This window comes from Mixophyes fleayi, chromosome 11 (genome assembly GCF_038048845.1).
Source record: "Mixophyes fleayi isolate aMixFle1 chromosome 11, aMixFle1.hap1, whole genome shotgun sequence".
Classification (NCBI taxonomy): Eukaryota; Metazoa; Chordata; class Amphibia; order Anura; family Limnodynastidae; genus Mixophyes; species Mixophyes fleayi.
This window is the reverse complement of record NC_134412.1, coordinates 51,697,419-51,715,692: the sequence shown is the minus strand read 5'-3', so window position 1 is coordinate 51,715,692 and position 18,274 is coordinate 51,697,419. Positions and strand designations below refer to the sequence as shown.

The following is an 18,274-nucleotide window of genomic DNA, read 5'->3' as shown; positions in this document are numbered from 1 at the left end:
GCAAACACCCTAGCTCACATTCACAGTAGCCAAGATAAAGATCAAAACTAGCTCCAAAGACACTTCCTATACAAAATGTTATTTTTACTGATTGATTCACAGGTTTCCGAATCTCGTGAATGATTTCAGCAAAAGAAAGGCAAACTTAACTTTGAAAGATTTACTTACTTAGGTACATGGTGGGTGGTATTGCACACATAATTGGCCCGATTCATTAAGTAAAGCAAAGCAAAACAAAGGAGTACATTTGCACCTTGGCAAAACTATGTTGCATTGGAGGGGAAGGTAGATTTAAAATGTGGGAACAGATTTATAGTTGGGGCCGGGCATGTTCTAGATCAACTTTAAATTTCAATGTAAAAATAAAGCTATCAGGTATTTGTGTGCTACATGAACAAGCACCCAATATTTTCCTTACGTGCAAAATAATAAACTAATTTGCACCCATTGCATTGTAACATGGTGTCCAGGAGAAAATTTACTTCTTTCTTTTCTTTGCATGCCTTAATGTCACACATTGCATTAGCTAAACCTGCATTATGGTCTGTTCTCACCTGTTTCCCTCTTTCTGCATTCACTTGCTGGGCTAAAGTGAGCATGCACCCACTTGGTCGGCTCATTACTTCTTGCACTCTCTTGACTGGCTAATTGCCTCTCAGCTCTGCCTATTTAAAGCACCTGCTTTTTTACCAAGTTGCCAGACCTTCAGGTCTCTCCTCCAGGTTAGACGTGTCCCTGTACTGGCTCCTGTATCTCTGTTTTATGTCTTGTGTTCCTGACTCAAAGGCGCTTCCAAGCTCCACAGGATTCATCAGTAGCCACCACTGCAGAAACTCTTTACTCAAGTGTTCCTGATACAAAGGCGCTACCAAGCTCCACAGGATTCATCGGTAGCCACCGCTGCAGAACCTCTTTGCTCAAGTGTTCCTGATACAAAGGCGCTGCCAAGCACCACAGGATTCATCAGCAGCCGCCACTGCAGAAGCCTTTTGCTCAAGTGTTCCTGATTCAAAAGCGCTATCAATCACCACATGATTCATCCGCAGCTGCCGCTGCAGAACCTCTTTCTACTGTATTCTGGCTTATAGGCTCTGCCTAGATCCACTGGACCTCTTCAGTAACCACTACTGCAGAACATCCTCTTCTGTTCCTCAATATTTCAGGCTCTCCTACAGGTTTCACCCGTTGCCCTCTGAAAGGACCGCTGCCTGCGGTTAGGGAGCCGCCAAGCCCATACTCCATTGCGGGAGCCTCTGGTGAAAACCTCCCTCTCCATTAAACTCCGCACCTCAAAGAAAGGTAATGCTAAACCAGGCAAACTAGTCGGGCACTCCTAGTCCTCCATATCGTGACACTTAATGAATCAGGTCCATTGACTCTAAATCAGTAAAAAAATAGAAAAATGTAAACTGCAATTTTTCTTGTTGGAAAATTGAAGATATAGCCCTAGGTACAGCTGACAGGCAGCAGGTTATACATAGGACAGGAAGGCATGGGGTATTTATAAATGGCACAATAAATGATGGTAGAGAAAAGCTTGTAGTTTGCCTTTACATTCAAAGCATATTCTCAAGACTTTCCTGCAACATAGTCTACATACATTATTAATTGCATTACATTTTGCCAAGTTTTAATGGCTGTGAATGATGATAGCTCTTGAAAAAGTTCTGTTAATTAGGACGAAACGCGTTGAGCGGCTATACCTCACAATGATTTGTCTCAATTTATATGGCTCTTTTACACTGATACAGTGTTATTGTGTCAGTTACTATTGATGATTATTGAATAAAATTGTATTACGGATCTGGAGGTTGCCTGTTACCTTTTTAGAAATAATTTCGATAAAATCAACAAAACACATGTAGTCAATTTTGCTTGGGACCTCAGTATCTGAACAGCCGACAGAGATGGACCGATCGTAGATGGAGGAATGACTTCCTCAGCATACATGTAAGTAACAGGTTTCTTCTTATTGTGGCTGTGTAAACCAGGGGCTTATTTGATTCTTTATCACCACTGTTTTTCATGTTCATTTGGACGTCATCATGAGTGATATCTCATATTGAGACAGTTTGCCTTCGGGATCAACATTTGGTATATTTGGATTGCACTTTATCTCTTCTTGAATCACCTATTATACATACTTAGTCCTACAGACTATGCATCTCTGAACAATAATCAATGTTACAATCAATCAAGGATCATTTATTTTCTTCATGTAATGCATTAGTCTATTACTATTTCTATTGCTGGTGTTACACACATTTGTTTTATTTGTTCAATTTTGGTTTAACTTGTTGTGCGCTGTAGTTTGTTTTTTGTTATACTTTTAGGAAGTTGGGAATCTCCGCTAATAGCAGCACGCCAGTAAATATCAGCCACGGGACTGGTGCGCTGTCATCATTCTGTTGTATACTAAAAGCTTGTAGTTTGCCTTTACATTCAAAGCATATTCTCAAGGCTTTCCTGCAACATAGTCTACATACATTATTAACTTCATTATATTTTACCAAGTTTTAATGGCTGTGAATGATTCTGATGCCAAGCCAACTGAACGTTTTTACAGGGTGTCTGTACAGCTGCATTTGCTTATGTTATTTTTTAAAAAATCAGCATTAAATAATCTTTAAGAATGTGCATTGAACCTAAATGAACCTCCCATGTGTACAAGCCTTTTCCAACAGATCAAAATGTTACTATAGATTTACTGAATTTCAGCAAATTTGCTTACAGTTGGCAATTCTGGTCTGAAGCTGATGAAATCTTTTAGCAAAAGTGTATCTGGTGATTGAGCTTATTTATACAAAATACAGATTTGAGATAGTGTATGATAACTCAACAAAACGGTTATATCATTGCTGTAAATGGGCAAAAGTCTGGAAAATAGTGCCATATATTTGTAAAATGAACACATAATGCACTATTCTTTTCCTGGAAAAATGCAAAGACCAGTGACTTTTCAATATGTGTGTAACACCCCCCTAGTGGTGTTCTAGTAAAACCCTGCACTTCAGTGAATACAGGAGGGGGTCACCTAGAGGGTAAGCTAGAAGTTTATAAAAAGTTACATAAACTGGTTACCATGGTGATAACACAGCCCAGCCTGTGAGACTGAGTGAAAGGAAGGAGGGGCTGTCATTAAGGGGGGATAGAGATAGAGAGAGACAGAGGAGAGGAGAGATGTAGCTGGGGACCTGGGGTGGAAGCTCCCAGGCTCCCCCAGCATTGCCTGGCTGTCTGAGCGTGGTGACTGAGCCAGGGCAAGGAATGTGTGCCCTGGATGAGGGGGAGAACTCCATGCCACTATAGATTACCCAAGAGAGAGGGGGACACTTCGCATGGAAGATGCCCTGGAGTGAGGGCTGCTACAAGAGGCAAGGTAGCTGTAGTGTCAGATCCTGAGGCTGGGAGTACACAGAGTGACGTGTCAGAGCACAGGAGACATCATCCCCGCAGAGGAGGGATGAGCTGCAGTTGAGAGGTACACAGAGTGTGTCAGAGCTGCATGGAGGAGAAGCTGCCTGCCTATTAGCATCCATGTGAGTGCCCTTGCAGAGGAGGGTGATCTGCAGTGAGTATGGAGTGCAAGAGACATGAAAATTATGTTATTTAACATCTGGATAACATTAAGAACTGTGCTGGAGAGAGTGAGGAGCTGTATATATTTTTCTTTATTGCTGCAACCATTATGATTATCGTGCTGGAGGAAGAGGAGTGTAAATAAAAGTTCAGTTTATCATAGAGATGGTCTGGCGCCCAAATGATTGTGACTATTACACTGCACCAAAGTGACATCACCTGTGTCCCACTAACTACAAAGAAACACCTGCATGTGCAGGGACCCCCTGATCATTTACACCCATGCCCATCAGCTAGCCAGGGCTTGAGGAGGAGGTGCACTGTGTACTCTTTGCACACCACACTACACACAGTGACAGGGGGTTACATGTGCTTGTTTGCATTGCATAAACTTGTATTTTAGGCTCAATGGCATTTCTACAAGTGTTACTCTTCCTGCTCATGTGCTCCAACGTGATAAACACATGCCCAAAATTTAGGTGTAGGGAGAGGAAGAAAACGTACCACAGGCAGTATTTCTGTTTTTACCTAGTACTTTTGAAACAGGCTATTACCTTTGTGTTTACCGTCACCTACATGAACGTCCATAATTGTTATCCTTGTTTTAAGATCCTTTTAGTGCTGCTCAGTGTGGGCCCACAGAAACTCAGGGTGCAATCATTTAACACAAACTTTGTTCTATACATATGCCACTATAAACATAAATTTTGTTCAGTGTTTCAATTATCAGTAGGTCTATCAGTAGCATTTAAATGTTTTTTGTCTTGCTTTTTACCTCTGAATTACCATAGCTACACTTTTTTCTTTGCATTTTCTGTTTCCCAGTTGTCTAGCAATTATTGATCTCTCTCTATAAACGCACTAAAAATCACTATCCACAAAGTCAGGCAAATTCTGAAGTATGCATGCAGACACAACCAGCAGTGTTGGCAGATATCTGTAGAGTGTGCAGAGTCACAATCTTTTCAGCTGATGGTTATAACAGATGAGAAGCACAGATCTGTAGATAAATCGTGTAGGTGTGTACTCATAAATCGGCATGCTCAACGAGACTTTCAATCCTTGGTTAAATTGTTACAGATCTCTCATCGGGAGAAATTTTCTGTAGTGTGTAACCAGCTTTAGAATGATAGAGAGCTTAATAGATAGAAGGGGGTGGGGCTGTGGCCTTGATATATCTTTAATGATATTGTGACCCAATGCATCTATTCTCAGCAGAAAAACTCAGACTGTGCTTCCAATATATTTCTAAAGGTGATATATAGACGCAGTTACAAATAAATATAAACATTAACATTAACCTGTTGGGAATTTTAGGGCAAAGAAAGTCTTAAATTGTCTTTGAGAAAGACCGAAAAACTATAGATCACAGCATATTGCACTTCTATCTTCCCACCCCTTAACAAACCAACCAAAATAACTGTGATAGAGATGTTTTATATATTTATATAACATTATTTAATCTGATTTTCATATATTTCTGTTATTATGCTATATTTTAACTGATGATGTATGTTAGACACTATTAATAGTTAAACTAAATTGCTAGTCCTATATTTTGCTCCTGAGTGACTTCTCCAATGGTCCATGTAAAATAAACCGAAAGGATATTTTTTTAGGTATATTTTAGAACCAAGCAATTTTTATCAGGATTGTATGATGCTGGAAGTAAGAAGTAATGTCAACGGCACCAGTATATAATTGATCTATTTTAACAACTACAGTTTTTTATAGAGATGGGCAGGCTCGGTTTCCTTGAAATCGAACCCACCCGAACTTCAGGGATCCGAGTACTGAGCCGAGTCGACTGTTCAGATTCCAAACAAGGCAAAACGTCATTGTGACGTCGTCGGATCTCGGATCTTGGTTCTCGCGAGTTTTAGAATCAATAAATACCCGCCTCCATGGTGTTCTAGCGCCATTTGAGAGAGATTGGTTCGGTCACAGTATAGAGCAGGAATAGGGCAGTATAGAGCAAGCATTTTTCTGAATTTGCACTACAAAGTGTTTGTGGTGTCATATACCCCTTCTAAAAAAGCTGAATTTTGTGAGCGCTGAAATAAATTCTATAGCTCTGTATTGTTTAGGGAGGGCCTAGCAGGGATTAAACTGTATTTTTCTGAATTTGCACAACAAAGTGTTTGGGGGTTTCATATACCCCCTTATAAAAAAATCTGTATTTTCTGCAAAAGATGGTGGTGGATTATTTTCAAGAGTTAATTGAAATCAAAATGTGACAGTCCCTTTCCATACTGGGAGGAAAAACAAGCCATTTGTAAACCCATGTACAAACTTGCTTTGCAATACCTAAGCTGCCCACCCTCCAGTGTGTACTCAGATCGACGTAGGAGGTTACTTCCTAAAAATGTGGAAAAGATGATGTTCATAAAAATGAACTACATCTTCCATGAGGAAGGCCTTTACCGGCAAATACATCCAAGAACTGGCACTTCTCTAATGGCGGATTCCAGCAGAGATAAATTAATAGTCAGGGATTATGTACACACTGATGAGGGTGAAGATGATGCTGAAGATGATGACGACAACATCTTAACAGTGTAGACTTCATTTCACAGCACTGTTGGTCTAACATGCCTTTAGGGCATTGCTGGTTTAGTGGGGACCCAAACAAACCAAGCACTTCAGCCACAAAAGTGGCAGTCCTTGTCGCTGAAGTGCTTGGTTTGTTAAAGTGTGCATGTCCTTTGTAAGATCCAACATATTTCCAAGGACAATTCCATTTTGCACTATTAATCTTTCCTGGCACTAATGTGCGTTTCTGCCATTACTCTAACAAGCCCATTGTTAGCTTGTTTAGGGAGAGCCTAGCAGTGGTTAAACTGTATTTTTCTGAATTTGCACTACAAAGTATGGAGTCCAATATACACCCAAAGACGAGTGCTCCATTGCTAACAGTCAATGATGAAGAGAAAGACAGAAAATTAATCATCTTCCTCTTACTCACGGCTGTCAATGCTGTTATAGTCTCTTAGTAGGCTGTGGATCAGCTTGCGACTGTCCAGGATGGTCATCTTCTCCCTTTTCAAGATGAGGCGATTTCTGGCAAGCCAAATAGCGTCCTTAAAGCAGTTCATTAGGCTCTAGGCCTCTTGGATTGCCCCAATGATGTGGGTCCCAGGAAATAATCCATAAAATAGCGAATGGTATGAAAGGCAAGTTCTGGGCACACTGTCCTTATGTTCATGTTCCAAGGCATCCAACAGTGCCTGTGCAGTGGGGCAGTCCCAAAAAAACGCTGTGCTGTTTTCCTTCTTGTGATGCAGAAGGGGCAGTGGACATATCGGCACAGGTTCCGGGAGTGCATGAATGCCCTGAGAGGCAGACATCCCTGGATAGCCATCCAGGCAATGTCTTTGTGTCTAGTAGTCAGCCTCTTAGAGGCCACATTCTCCCACACGTGTTTTGTTGTGTTTTTAATCAGCACTTTACATGAAAGGCACCTAACTAGATTATAATTTTGTGGGAATTGGGGCTGATTCGAAGCTCACTGATGAACTGGCTTTTTGCTATGAATTTCAATGGCTTTTTTTAGTGCATTGTCTGGCACCCTGGATTGGTGTGTCTGATAAAAGCACGCATCCTAGGGAAGTCAGCGCTTGTTGCCATGTATTAGCTGTAGAATTACCTCACTTATCCAAGAAACAGGTGGAGCGATCCAATGAACCATAACTGGTTTCATGATCCAAGGACAATTCCATCTTGTCCCACTTTTCTTTTCTGCCACTGCTGTGTGCCAATGTGTCCTAGATGTGGTAGAAACTGCCGTGTTTTTGAGTCATTGCTCTGTCGCTTACCATCCAGCCAGATCTCTGCAGTATTTGGCTGAAAGTGTATGAAAAGCATATTGTACCTGTGAGATGGTAAAAATTAAATGGAAATCGCTGGAATTTAGTGTTAGTGAGGTTAATAATAATGTAGGTACAAAATAATAATTAAATTATGTGATTTTACCCCAAAAAATTAAATTTTATAAAAAATAGCTAGGGCGGTTTTGGCAAAACCAAAACCCAAAGCTAATCCAGATCCAAAACCAAAACACGAGGGTCAGTGAGCATCTCTAGTTTTTTATGACTTCATTCGTTTAAGACAAAGTTCAAGCGGTTTAGAGAATAACACAAATAAAAATGATGGTCGAGTTTATCAGTATATGGCCGGATAATTCAATGTTTAAGGGAATATGCACAGTAAAAATTGGAAGGGGGCACCCAGGTCGGGTTTATGACATTAGTGGGGCAAAGGCAGATGTCACTTTAGTATGCCCCTACACAAAACATGAGGGGCTATTTGCAAACAGAAATAGGAGAGCATCAGTTTTGCTTGAGAGTAAAACAAAAGAAAATAAAAAAACATATTTGTTTCCACTGATATAAACTAAGCCATGTGAGATGTTGAGAAGGAAAGCATACAAGGTGTGGGGAAAGGGAGAGAACATTATAAGATAAACATAAAAGTTTAAAGAGGAATACGCAAGGCAGAATAGTAGTATTGGAGAAATAAATGGGTAAACCAAACGGACCGGAGGATGGGAGAGAATTGTAGAATGGGTAGGCTAAACAGGAAGTGTAAGTGTTATGCTATAGATATACCAGTTGTAATAACAAAACAGCATGAAAATATATGGACAAATAAAAATATGATACTAAATGTACAAACAAACATTTTAAACACAGACAGATATTATATAATACATTGGGTAATGCAAGTGTTGAATGAATAACGATTGGAGAGTATGCAGGTAATGTCAGAAAAGAGGCTACTAGGGATACAGATGCTTATAGAAATTCTTATATTCTTACATAATTGTGGGTATTAAGAAGTTGAAAATAATAATGATAATATAGATAAGTTAATAGATAAAAAATAGAATAGAAGAAAATACAAAATATATAATGGCTATTAATGAATAATGTGGAGACTGTTCTTTTAGCGCAGTGTTGTCTAATCTGCGACACTCCAGGTGTTGTGAAACTACAAGTCCCAGCATACCCTTCCAGCAATAAGCTGCTATATATTGACAAAGCATGCTGGGACTTGTAGTTTCACAACACCTGGAGTGTCACAGGTTAGCCAACACTGTTATAACGCATACACATACCACATTCCACTACATCTAAGTCTATTAGTGTATCTGCAACAGTATCGTACCAATACACTTTTAAATTGATGACTTTTAATAGGAATAGTTAGGGAAAGGATGGGGCTTGTAGGGAAATTACCTGTGGAAGTAAGGTGTGTTAATTGTACTTACCTGGATGGTGTATGAAAGGGGTGGTTAAGGCAGGGTTATGAGGGGTCCTGGTGTTGGTGGGTGGGCTATGTAGCGGTTATTACATTTTTGTTGTGTAGCTAAGGAACTGTTGTTAGTTCCACTGTTAGGACCTTAGCTGAATGCCTTGTTGCTGCTGATGTGCTTTCCTGAGTATTATAGGAAGCAGCAAATAGAGCTATAAACATTGTACTTTTTTTCCATCTCGTCCCCCTTCCTTCCACAGAACATTACAGAGGATCCGCAAACTTCTGGACCTCTCACAAACATGTTACCATACAGGTAAGTAGAATAAACACCCCTTCCTTCAACATGCATATTCCTCCACAGCATACAAACACGACACAACTTACCACTCAAAGGAGCACCTAACAACACCCTACAAATATCTGCAATCAACACACCACTCTACTTGTGTCTCAGTATGCCAGATGTATCTTAAACAGAAAAGTAACTCATAAAACCACCAGACCAAAGACAGCAAAATCCAACCTAATATTCACCATACAAGTACAGACAGTCTACAGCTTACAGTACTTTCTTTAGTGTATTTCTGAGATGCTGCAGTCTGTTGCCACTATCTGTCTTTACTCAGTTAGGCTGGGTACACACTAACAGGGTTTTCAGTCGAATATCAGGCCAATCACACGATAAACGACCATTTGGCCCGATATCCCATTAGAGTGTAAGTTGCAGCAATGAATGATTATCGTTCCAAAGCACATTGCATTGTTTAATTTTTAAACCCAATTAAAAATCTTGTTGAACGACGGAACAATGTTGTGCCGATTCTGCAGTGTCCATAGATTTCTATGAAGTGTGCAGTCACAATATTTTCAGCTGATAGTTATGACAGAGGAAGAGCACAAAACTGAAGGTGAATCATAAAAACATGTTTAGTGTGTTCACATGAATCGGCATGCTGATTGGTACTTTTTTTTTCAGTTGTTGGTAAAATTGTTAACGATATCTCATCATTAATCCTTGCTTGGGGTTGAAAGGTTCCGGAGTGTAGTTCACTGTACATTTTTATCAATGAAAATACTGTCAAAGTCGTATAACTGGATGAAAGAAAGTATATTGATTAATATTGTTTTACCGTGCGAACATGCCACGACACGTGGCGTAATTGCACGATAAATCACGCACACATACACTCACACTTACACATTCACTTACATATATTTCATATTTAAGATAGTTCCAATCCACAGTTGTTTATGAGCAGATGTTATTTGGTTTATAGTTATATATTATAAGTTTATATGTACACTTTAGTGATATCTAAAATTCAGGTCACGGGAAGCATGTCATGTTTGGTATCATTCTAATCATTTATTTATCTGCAGTTGTCCGGTTCATTCGCCGAAGGGATCGCACATTGCGTACTTTAGTTATCGATGATAGGGAATAAATGTTTAGAATGATATTGTCTGTGTAATGTAAATAGACTAGTTTAAACTGGATTCTTGGTGGCAACGTTGGAATGCATCATCTGGAGAGCTCCCACCCTCAGAATGCTGACTCCCACCCTCGGAGAGGGTTGTTTGAACTGAACTATGGACTGCATTACACTGGACCTTCCTGGAGCCTGAACCTATGGAAACTTGCCAAGTCACCTGTATTGTCTTCACTGTATCACTAAATGTATATATACAGCTCCCTGGAATCAGCTAAGGCAGTCACACTGACCAATCTTCAGGACTGACTAGCTGGATCCAGCAAAGAGCGCAGCGGGCGCAACGTATGTATGTATGTATCATGTATCGGCTGTACTGTACTTATTTATTGAACTGCTAAACTTTTGCTTTTGCTAAATAAATTGCTTGTGCTTTGGAACCACACAAATCACATAGACAATGCTTATTGGAAATCGATGAAATTACTTTAATGATTTGGGGCTCGCAGCTGGAAGTTAAGCCCTCAGTCTCTTTAAGACTGCCTTTATTGTACTGTCTTAACTTACCTTCTTCTGAGTTTGTTTCAGTTTACAATGTGACTTTTTCTAAATTGTTTAGTAAAATTGTTTAGTAAAAAATTATTTTCTCTCTCTATCTATATATATTATATATCTTATATATTATACACAATTTATTAAAAATACCTAAACATAAAATTTCAATAATTGTGCTGTATAGATTCCACATATTAATACACAATTTATAGTAGTTTAGCAAAGAACAAAGAAAGACAAAGGAAAATCAAAAGTAAACTGTATTTCAAAATGTATTTTTGATTTTCCTTTGTCTTTCATTATTCTAGAGTGCTTGCTGGTTGATTAGCTGTGGGACAGGACTTTTCCGATTACTATCTGCACACTCCTAATTTAAGAACCATGTTCATTCGACCTCAAATAGCTGCTAAAATAATTATTCTTATTCATAAACTGTTATTCTCCCAAATAAATCTCATAATTATTTGTATTACTAAGCTGAAACAGTTGATCAGTAGCTCTGCAGTGCAATTGTCCTTTTTATATTTTTATGTATTTTAATAAATTGTGTATTTTATATATACTTTCCAATATATGTTTGAGCATTGCTTTTTGAAATTCTTGGATTTTTTTGAAGCTGGAGATTGGGGAATTGATCTTGTTAAGATGGCAGGGCTTTCATGGACCACAGTTCCTAATATTTTAGCAGAGACCTCAGTGACCTGGGACCAGAAAAGTCGGAGTGCTGTACAATCCCACCAAATGTGTAAAGGAGACCCTGCGGAATTCTGACATCTCCAACAGGAATCCAAGTCTCGCTGATGAAACTTTGCTAATTGGGCTGGACATCTATACCATGTTGATAGCACTTTGTAGTGGGTTTCGACCACAGAAATGCTGGCGTACCAACCATGAGCGGTCTCAAAAATAGCTGGCCATTCTGCCTCTCAAACCTGATCTCCCAGATCTTGTTCCCATGCCATGGTAAACTTGGGCAAGGAGCTAAAGAGATTTTCTATGAGGAGTTTGTAAATGTTAGAGAGCAGGTGGGGAGGACTACTGGCAGCCAAACACATTGATTCAAATACTGTTGGGTCTCTTGCTGCATCTCTACGAGGGAGCCCTGAGTTCAAAAAGTACTTAATTTGGAGGTATCTCCATATTTCCAAGATTGGAAGTTCCCACTTAGCCTGGATCTCACCAAAGGAGGACACACCTGTGGAATTAAACAGCTGGCCGACACTTATGATCCCTGCTCGGACCCATGACTTAGAAAGACAGATATGTGAGCCCGGGGGGAATAGTGGATTTTCAAATATAGGAGTCATTACGAGATATTGGAGGAGAGATTGGAAAGAGTCCTGAGTCTGGACCATTTTAAGATGGTAGGGCCAATGCTGGGGTGTGTAGTGTGGGGTAATTTACTTAGCCACAGGGTGTACCAACTGCTTCTCACTGTTAGTGTTCGACCACTCCAGGATTCTCACCAACATCGCAGCATTATGGTATGAAGGGAAATGCGGGAGTTGCAGTTCCAGGAAAAGGTCTTACTCCGCCACTCTCCCAGATCAGTACGCAGCCTAGCTATGGGCAGACCAAAATTAAGGTCTAACAGTTGCGGCAGTTCTTTGGAGATGAACACACCCAAGTACTTAATGTGTGACGGGTGCCATTGAAATGCAAACGCCTGCTGGAGTCCTTCAACCACATAGGAGGATAGTGATAAATTCAAAGCCACCAATTTTGAATAATTGATTTTGAAATTAGATAAGGAACCGAAATGTTGGAATTGGGATTTGAAATGATTGGATTGATGACCACGGCTAGGAGGTTGTCTGCAAAAACCGCTAATTTATACTCCACCCTCCCCACTTGCACTCCTGAAATATCAGAGTTGACTTTAATGGACCTGGCCAGGGCTTCTATACAGAGCACGAAGATTAAGAGGGAGAGGGGGCATCCTTGTCTGGTGCCATTATCAATAAAGACTGGCTCCTAGAGTACACCGGTAGGCCCGGCCGCGGTTAAGCCCCGCCCCCTTTTGATGCAATGTGATAAACAGTCTGAATAACATTAACAGTCTGCCTGTCAGCTATCGTACGGAACGTATAGGGCAAGGAGACTGATCCTGATTAGTAATTAGGTTTAAAGATTCCCTAGTCTAGGGAATCTTTAAACCTAATTACTAATCAGGATCAGTCTCCATGCCCTATACGTTCCGTACGATAGCTGACAGGCAGACTGTTAATGTTATTCAGACTGTTTATCACATTGTATCAAGAGGCTATGCAAATTAAGGAACCACAGTAGTTTGTTTTGAATTCAGCCACTATTAAGAAGCAACCTCTCCGTTCCCTATATGTTTCAATAGCAGCTAACAAGCAGATCGCTAACCTTATCTAGTCTGCTAATTATGTTGACTTAAGAGGTTCCATAGGGAAGTATTCTTAGCTTGGTTTTTAGAGTTAATTATCAGTGGGAGTTAATCCCCCGTGCCTTACATAAATCAGCAGCCAACAATGATGGCTGACAGGCAAATCGTCAGTGTCTTTTAGACTGCATATCACACTGAACTAATAAGCTATAGACGTAATACAGTATTGCATTCTCAAGTTAGCCACCATTAAGAATTAACCCCCCTGTGCCTATAACAATAGCTGACAAGCAGAGTGCCAGTGTTACTTAGACAGGTAATTATTAAACTAACAGACTGCAAACGGAGACACCTCTATATCACATTACAAAACGAATTACTACTGAGAGTTAATCTCTATATGCTGTGTATGTCTGAATAAATAACTGATAAGCGGATTATTAGTATTATCTAAAACCGCCAAGGATATAAAATGAATACACCATAAAAGGAGAAATATACAATTAGCCTCTCCGTGCTTTATATGTTTAAATAAAATCAGACAGGCATATAAACAATGCCAATTGGACCAAGAGTCATATTGTACTAATAGGTTAAAAAGCAAGGGATTAATTTCCTTGAAATAATAGTGGATAGATATCTCATCACTATAGACTAGATTGCATATTATCTATAATATAAATGTCTAGTGGCGTGTGTTAGTCTGTCTGTGTGTGTGTGGAAAAAATAAAACCAAGCTGCAGCGCCACCTGCTGGGCAGAGTTATACACTGACCTACTAAATTCTTAGTGTGTGTGGAAAAAAAAATTCAGAAAGGGCTGCAATTTGGTATACTAAGATGTTTTTAATTTGTTAATTTAATTTGTTAATTGTTAAAAGTGTTTATAAAGATTTAAAAAAAATATATATATATTTCTTGAAGGAGAAGTGACAGTTGGGAGTGGTTGGTTGGTGGTTGCCGTAGGTGACAGTGGGGAGTGGTTGGTGGTTGAGGCCTGGGCTATGGCCCAAATGCATGACAAGAACCTTTTTAACACCTTAAGTAGCTTGATTTGACTTGAATGCATGTGTATCATGCACGGGTTAACTTGTAATACATATGATATGATATAGAGGATGCGTAGCTCCTTATTTTGATATGTAAAATCATTTAGTGGACGGGTTATCATAATATACTATACAATGAATATCCACTGTCCTATATAAAGTATAATATATTTTGGACAGGATCACAGAGCTATTGCAGTTGAACTGCAATTTTAATTCACTTTATATGTTTTTGGATTTTATTATTTCGCTAGCCTTTCGGAATTATGAGGAGTATACATGTTTTACATATAACAATAAAAGTTATGTTTTATTCAATTATCCAATTAATCATCTATAGATTCTGAGTGCCCCTTTTTTCATGTCCTTCCTGTCTTTTTCAATAGTGTCACAGGTTAGCCAACCCTGATCTAGTGGGACAATCCTAATTTTTGGTGACTGTTCTGCCCAATGTAAAGGGCAGGTCAACACTGTGTATTCTTTATACACACACTGTATGCTTTTTATACTACACTAAGGTGCTAGCTGTCCTTTGTGGACTGACCACTCCCCCTCTAGTGTCTGGTCCCACCTCTATGACTGACCACACCCCCTCTGGTGGGCCCCTAGTGTTGCAGTCCCCCGGTGGGCCCTTCATGCCCCAGTCCGACACTGCCTAGAGGGTCCTGTTAATTTTTTGCAGGCTGTGGGGGTGCGATAGAGAGTTAACATCCGATGGAGGGCAAATGTTCATAGAACCATATAGGATAATATCCAATGCAGGAATGACCAGTTAATACGGTCGAGGGCCTTTTCGTCATCCGTGGATAATAACATGGAGGGGGTATTAGAACTCGAGTAGACCAGATCGAAAACCTTAGTGGTATTATCCCTTGCCTCCCAGCCTGGGATAAATCTGACTTGGTCAGAATGGATTATTCCCGGTAGGATGAGTTTCAGTCAGTGGCTATAAGTTTTAACTATAGTTTAATGTCCACATTAAGTAGGAATAACGGCTGGTAGCTCAGGCACTGAGACAGATCCTTGCCATCTTTATGTATCACTGCGATGTGGGTTTCTAAGGATTGCGTGAAGAAGGGGGTGTCCTCTGAGACAGCGTTGAAGGCTGGCACCATCATGAGTAAGAGTTTATGTTTAAAAGCCTTGTAGCAAGATATTGAGAAGTCATTTTGGCAGTCAAATCTACCTGAGGGCGGTAGATTTGACTGCGTCTGCTAATTCACCATAGGTGAAGGGCTGCCCCAGCAGGACTATGTCAACGTTTGAGACAGTGGGAAATGCAATTTCCTGTAAATAGGATTTTATTGAGGGGCTCCTATTAGATAAGTCTACCCAAGGGGCTTTGCTCGAGATGTTGTAGAGACGGGAATAGTAGGAGTTATTAAAGTAATTCTATTGTTTTAAAATAAGCATTGCCCACTCAATTGTATGTGTTTCCAAAGCACTAAGTGATTTATTATAGTAGATATAAATAGTCAACAATTCAATACATTATTATATTATGATAAAGTACAGTACAGCCAATACCAAAAGATAAGTACATACCAATGCAATCGCTTGTGCATGCTGCGCACCCACGGGACCCGGTGGACAGTATATCTGTTAGAATACTGTGTCAGAGTTGACTGAGGGCCAGGGTGTGTGCAGCTATGATTATATACAGTACAGTGTTACACTTGAACAATAGAGATGACGTAGATTGTTTCTATAGGTCCAGACGTTGGGTGGGTCCAGTGTAAACAGATCATAGGTTGATTCAATCTAAGGAATCCAAAGGTGGGGGTTGTCTCTCCAGGGGGTCTGCTCCTTTCATAGCCAGCATCATACAAAGGATTATTCCCTAATATCAATAACTAAAGTATGCAATGTGCGATCTCTTCACCGACTGCACCGGACAGCTGCTGATGATTAGGGGAACAATATGATATCAGGCATGACACCTTTCCTATAACCTAAACCTTTAATAACACTACAATGTACATTATAATCACTATATATATATGTGTATATATATATATATATATATATATATAGACTAATAATAAACCAAATACTATCTGCTCCTGAATTACAGTGTAACAGAACCAATATGAAATTATATAAATAACTAAATGTTGTAATGTGTGTGTGTGCGTGCGTGTTTTACCGTGCGAACGCACCACACCACGTATTACGTGGCATACGGATCGCATTTGCATGGCTAAACAATATTAAACCAATATACTTTCATTCATCCAATTATATGACTTCAACAGTCCACCCTTTGATAGTATACTAAACTATCACCTTAAAGATGTTATATGCTGGATCTCAGTACCACGTTTCATTGTTATGTAATAAAAATCCCCCTTGGTGTATGACCACGCTGTTTGTAGATCTAAACAAGTTATCATAAGAGAGATTCTTAATCCCCTAAACGATTTCTTCTTTTACTTTAAACCCTACACTTCTGGAGCTTGGAGATAACCTTTTGTATGCCCTTCAAGGGTGCAATAAAACACTTAATACATTAATTGGAAAGGTACAAGGTACAATAGAACATGTATCAGCTATACAGAATTCTCTACTACAGTTCTTCAAGTTTAACAGGTTCTTCTGTCCAACGCATGTCTTTAAGCTCAGAATACATTTAAACACTTCATGTTCATCAATAGCATCATCCTATGTCTATCAATAATGTCATATGCAATCTCCTTCAGCCTGCGTTAATATACACACTTCTAATAATGTCATCAGTTCTTTTCATCAACACTTGTGGGCGGGCTATTGTCTGTTCGTTCTTCCCAGTCTCCCAATACTCAGGTTTAACAGTGATCGTCTTGCAAAGCATGGGGAGACTTCAGACTAAGGGACCTAGGTGTCCTACTTTTTCCCTCCCGCCTATAGTTCGGGTACCTCAAGATATTTAGTGGAAAGAGAACTAATCTTACTTGATATAATCACTAAGGCACGTGTGAGCATGCCCAGCACTTTGTTTGGTCTAAAACCTTACCCTCCCAAGAATGATAATCATTCTCAAGGATGCCTGCTCAAGTCCGAATATTACTGGACTGGCATCGCTGGGTGTATCTCTTTTCTAACCATGGGGTCGCCGTACTTACGGACGTAATGCTACTCAGACAATAGCCCCTCGCACTTTCTCCAAGCTCCAAGGTTTCTAAATTTACCTTTACCCCTGAATTGAATAGAGTAATTGGCTGGACTGATTATGCTACTAACTTCTTCCTCCCCAATACCTCCTTATCATTACTTGAACCAGTCTCTGTCACCTGCTAATAATCAAAAGAATTAACCGCCCTGAGAAGAGAATGAAATGAGAGAACACAAAGCAGGAAAAACTACAACTTCATGCTGGACAACAGTCTTAGCCTTTGGCTCAGGTGCTACTAACTGCATTCGAGGCCTTCCAGTACAGACTCATGAGTGCCCTTGGACCCTTTTCTGAGTGTTGGCCCCTCTGCAGTGGGTGGAATGGGCACCAGTGTGTCTCTGCTACCCTTGAAGCCGTGATGCTGGTAGCCTACACCTGGTACCTGTCTGTCAAATAACCTAAGCTTAAGAAATTTCTGCTCCGCAACTTACTCTCCCGATCCAACATTCTGACAGTTAGTGTGACTTTTCAGGAAACAGTGTTTTGGACGTTCTTGGTTGCTGTCTCACTATTTACCTTCTCTCAAGATCTAACCTAGCCTCCCAGTTACAATCTCATCTCACGAGGGGTCAAGAACATTTCAAAAACTGACAGGTTAGGAGTCTGCCCAGGAGTGATCTTTTGGTAGCGGGAAAGGACTAGTGGCCAAAGCTATCAGTCACTTCAATCAAGTTCCAGCTCTTAATCTATTCAATTCGTTCTACCTAGTACCACTACTTTATGTTCACACTGGTTTATGGCTAACTGAAAGTATGTGATTTGTTACCACTACTCATACATTATACCTCTATTATCAATAACATGAATACCCCTATCATCTATTTTTACTCTAGGGCTATCACATTGAATAACAAAAGCTTTGAGTATGACACAGTAATACATTAGACACATTTCAATACACCT

General features: G+C 39.8%; 1 long non-coding RNA gene across 1 annotated transcript in view; it reads left to right on the top strand.

The window, feature by feature from the left end:
* Positions 1 to 10,745, top strand: part of LOC142107695 (uncharacterized) — a 64,594-nt gene extending 53,849 nt beyond the window's left edge. The window contains exons 2-3 of the long non-coding RNA XR_012679997.1: positions 9,093 to 9,148; positions 10,216 to 10,745. This is a non-coding gene — a long non-coding RNA (uncharacterized LOC142107695). The remainder of the gene's footprint in view (positions 1 to 9,092; positions 9,149 to 10,215) is intronic.
* Positions 10,746 to 18,274: the final 7,529 nt, after the last annotated feature.